Raw genomic sequence first — 5,114 nt, forward strand, 5'->3', positions numbered from 1 at the left:
GGAGGGTGGGGTAGAAAGGGGGAACTGATTACAGGGATCTACATGTGACCTCCTCCCTGGGGGATGGACAACAGAAAAGTGGGTGAAGGGAGATGTTGAACAGTGTACGATATGACAAAATAATGATTTATAAGTCATCAAGGGTTCATGAGGGAGAGGTCAGCGGGGAGGGAGGGGGAAAATGAGCTGATGCCAGGGGCTTACATGGAGAGCAAATGTTTTGAGCATGATGAGGGTAACGAATGTACAAGTGTGCTTTATACAATTGATGAATGTATGGATTGTGATAGGAGTTGTATGAGCCCCTAATAAAATGATTTTTTTTTTTAAGGAAACTGCAGGGAAAGTCCTGTAAACTACTTGCTGTTTCTGATAACGCTTTGTTGTTTTGTAAAAATAAATTTCAGAAAATGTCAGTGTTGAATAATAAAGCTTTTCAAAGAGTGAGCCGCACACCCCCTGTTTAAAAAAGGCCAGTTTTTCAAATGTCAACTATCAGGGATGCAGGCAGGGTGCCACTGGTCTAGTACTGGCTATAAATAGGTCATGAGCAAGCATGGGTGCTTAGGACGTAGTTAGAATAGCACTATTTAGATCAATGGTGATAGAATAGGTCCTCTCATGCCACCTCACCCTCCAAACATTTTTGCAAAATACAAACCATGTACTTTGGTGTCATACATTGTTAAATTGGCATAAGAGAGTATAACAGTCATGTTCAATTCTAGTACTTATTATAGATCAATAATAAACAATTCTTTTTCTGTTGAAGTGAATATGGCAAAATATCTTCATGACTTTGAGGCAAAGTTTTCTTTCTTAGCCTGATCCAAAGGGAAAATCACAGTAAATTTTACAACATTAAAATTGAAAACTGTTCAACAAAAGACACTATTGAACTAAGAGCTTGAAAGAATTTTTTTAAGGTTGAAAAGATAAGGCAAAAACTCTGAAAAGATACTGCAATTCATAAAATAAAAAACATTCTGTTTCCAGGCTGATAACTTAACATCAAGACTGATAAATTGGGCTCTAAACATTACATAGTAGTGAAACATAAACCACTGTATAGCGCCCCCCCCCCAAAAAAATCATAGATAATGTCAAAAGATAAATGGCAAATAGAAAAAGAATACTTGCAATTTATAGCCCGGACAATGCCTATTATATAAAATAGCTCCTAAAAGTTGAAAGAAAAGAGCTAGATAGAAAAATTGGCAGAAGATATGAGTAGGCAATTCAGCAGAAGAAATGAAAATAGCCCTTAAATGGAAAAGAATACACATCAAAAAATACACTGGGAGACCATTATTCATCTATCAAACTGAAAAAAGTCCAAAGGTTTGAAAACATACCAAACTGATGAGGCTGTGGGGAACCAGGAGCCCGGCTGGGGAGTGGTGCATGTTGGGCTGCCAACTGTAAGGTCAGCAGTCTGAAACCCCCAGCCGCTCCAAGGAGGACAGACAGAACTTTCCAGTCCCGGAAGGAATTAGTCTTAGAAAATCATGGGTCCAGTTCTACCCTGTCCTCTAGGCCCCTATGAGTTGGGATCAACTCAATGGCAGTGAGTTGTTTTTGTTTTGTTTTGTTTTTTGATAGTGAGGAAACAGGCACTCACACACACCGGAAGTGAGAATTCAAAGTGGTGCAGTCCTAAAGAGGGAAATATGTCAATATTTAGAAAAATCACGCGTATGTCCCTTATGATCCAGTAGTCCCAAAGATACATTAGCAAAACTATGAAATGACAATGTGCAAGATTATTCACTGGGGCATTACTTGTAACAGTAAAAGATTCGGAAGCAAACCGAATGTGCAGCGATAGAGGACTGAGGGGATCATTTGGCGCACATCCCCTGCTGCCGTCAAAAGGAATTCAGAAGTTACATGAACTGCCATGCTGTTGTCTCTGGAATATGCTGTTAGAGGAGAAAAGCAAGTAGCAATACACCCACCCACAAATGGAGGAACAAAAAGAGCAAGATTTTTATATAAGCATACATACGTACACAGTATACATATATATACTACTATATATTGTTGAGTGCTGTCAAGTCCCTTACGACTCACAGCAAGTCTGTATAAAACAAAGCAAAACACCACTTGACCCTATACAACCCTCATACTCCTTCCTATATTTGAGCCCATTCTTGTACCACTGTGGCAATCCATCTCACTGAGCATCTTCTCTCACCTCCTTAGCCAAACATGATGACCTTTTATGTGGACTGGTCCCTTCTGGTGACATGTCCAAAGCAGGTGAGACAATTTCTTGCCATCCTGGCTTATAAGGAGCAGTTTGTACTTCTTCCAACACAGATGCGTTCATTCTGGAAGTTCACTCTGGAAGTTCATGGTATACTTAAATTTTTTCACCGATATCATAATGCAAAGTTATTGATTCTTCCATCTTTCTTATTCAACCTTCAGCCTCCTCAAGTATATGAGGAGGTTAGAAAAACCTTGCTTGGTTCAGGTGTACCTTGGCCTTCAAAGTGATGTCTTTGATTTCTAACACTTGAAAGATGTCCTGTGCAGCAGATTTGCCCAATGGAATATGCCATTTGATTTCTTGATACCGCTTCTATGAGTTCATTGTGGATCCAAACACTGAAATTTTTTACTATGTCAATCTTTTTTCATTTTTCATGATGTTGATTATTGATCTCTTTTTTGAAGATTCTTGTGTTCTTTATTTTGAGGTATAATCCATACTGATCATCAATAGTAAGCTTTTAAACTCCACTTTCAGCAAGCAAGGTGTGTCATCTACACATTAAATGAGCCTTCTTTCAATCCTGTTGATATATTCTTTTTCAATTGGTTAGCTTCTCAAATTATTTGCTCAGCATACAGATTGATGAAAAGATACAACCCACATGCACACCTATCCTGATTTTAAAACACACATTATCCCTTTGTTCCGATAAAACTACTTTGTCTTTTTCTATATACAGATTCTGTACGAGCACAATTGAATGTTCTGGAAGTTCCATTCTTGGCAATGTTACCTATCTTTTTTATGATCCACACACTCATATTCCTTTTTATAATTGATGGAAAACATGTAAACATCTTCCAGATATTCTCTGCTTTCTGCAAGACCCACCTGACATCAACAGTGATACCCCTCATGCCACGCCCTCTTCTGAATTCAACTTGAATGCCTGGCAGCTCCACGTCAGTGCACTACTGGAATACTGCAACAGTTGTTCAATGATCTTTGGCAAAAATTTACTCACATACGGTATTAATAGTATTATTCCATAGTTTCCACATCTTTGGGGCACTAATATGAGTCTCTTCCAGACAGTTGGACAGGTAGTTCTTTTCCACATTTCTTGGCAAAGACAAGTGAGAACCTCCAGGGTTACATCCATTTTGCTTTTTCCGTCTATGTATGATATTCTTCATATCATTCTACAACATGTCTGGTTGTCAGTCATTAGTGTTCAGTGTGTCAAATCTGTTCTTGAGATGGTCTCTAAATTCAAGTGGGTCATACTCAAGGTCACAGTTTGACTCTTGTGGACTTGTTTTCATTTTCTTCAATTCAACTTGAACTTGTATCGGAACAACAGATGGTCTGTTCCACAGCTGGCCCCTAGCCTTGTTCTAACTGATGATATTGAGCTGATTCCATTTTTTTCCTTAAAAGGGGTGGGTAACTAATGAATGTTGGAACCTATGATTTAGAAACTTCATTCAAACCTGTACACCATGGTTTCCCTGGCTGGTATTTGAAATACTAGTGGCATAGCTTCTAGGATCAAAGCAGCACTCAAGCTACCACAATATGACAAGCCACCACAATACCATACACACATATACACATATATATCCACTTGGCAAGGAATATTGAAAGTACTCTGGACTGACAAAAGGACAAACACATCTATATTGGAATAAGTATGGCCAGAGTGCTCCTTAGAGACAAGAATGGTGAGATTTGTCTTACATCCTTTGGACATGTTGTCAGGGGAGATTAGTCCCCAGAGAAGGATATATGTTTGGTAGAGGGGCTGAGAAAAAGAGGAAGTCAGGAAGTCAACAAGATGGATTAACAGAGTGGCTGCAAGAACGGGCTCAAGTGTAGAAAGGACTGTGAGGATGGTGCAGGATTGTGCAGGATTTTGTTCTGTTGTGCACAGGGTCACTATGAGTCGGAACCAACTCAATGGCACCTAACAACTGTATGTATGTATAGATAGATAGATAGAAATATTCTTTGATTCAAAAAAGTATTGCTACTAGGATTTCAATTCATAATACATTGTTGATTCCAAACAAAATGTGTTTAAACAAATCTCTGCAATCAACGGCTGCAGACGGATTCTCTCAGTAATGCATTTGTCTTAGTTCCCTTAGGATGTCTTCAAAAAAGAGGTCCAATCATAGTCGTGGCTTGCTTAGAGGATCTGCTGGGCCAGTTAAATTCAAGGCAGACAGGTCAGTTCAGGAGCTTACTTAGGACAATTGTTTTCCGAGACTCAAAAAAAGGTCCATGTTTTTTGCTTGTTTTACTTTTCATTGTAAATTCAATGAAGAGCAGGTCAGTTTTCTATTCAGCAATTCATACACATTTTGTTTCATGTCATTGATTGCAATCCCCACAATGAAACATCACTTCCCCAATCCACTCTCTGTGTTTCCTGCTTCCATTTCTCCTTTCCTAACCCTTCTGACATTTGGCCTTGAGTAAATGATGCCCTTTTGATCTCACATGGTTGAAAATGCCAAGGTATGCATACCTACGAGTGTTATTCGTCTCCTTAGAGGTCTGTGTATTGCTTAGCTAAAAAGGGAGACATGTAGGTGAGTTCATTTCCAGTTCTGAAGTGTGACTAAGAGCCATAGTCCAGGGCTTATGCCGGTCTCTATTCAACCACTAAGCCACTGATGTCCACCATGTGATCCATTGGTCCACTGGGTTGTTTCCACCCAGCTTCCGACTTTCTTCACTCTTCTTTGCTTCAGATGGGAAGAGACCAATGTTGCACCTTAGATGGCCACTCACAGGACCCCAGTAACTGCTCCACAAAGCAGGATGTAGAACATTGTCCTTGTAGGCTAAGTTATGCTAATTTACCCTGATGTCTCCCAAGACTAGT

This window comes from Echinops telfairi, unplaced genomic scaffold (assembly GCF_000313985.2).
Source record: "Echinops telfairi isolate 266 unplaced genomic scaffold, ASM31398v2 ScPeMD7_7463;HRSCAF=8501, whole genome shotgun sequence".
Classification (NCBI taxonomy): domain Eukaryota; kingdom Metazoa; phylum Chordata; class Mammalia; order Afrosoricida; family Tenrecidae; genus Echinops; species Echinops telfairi.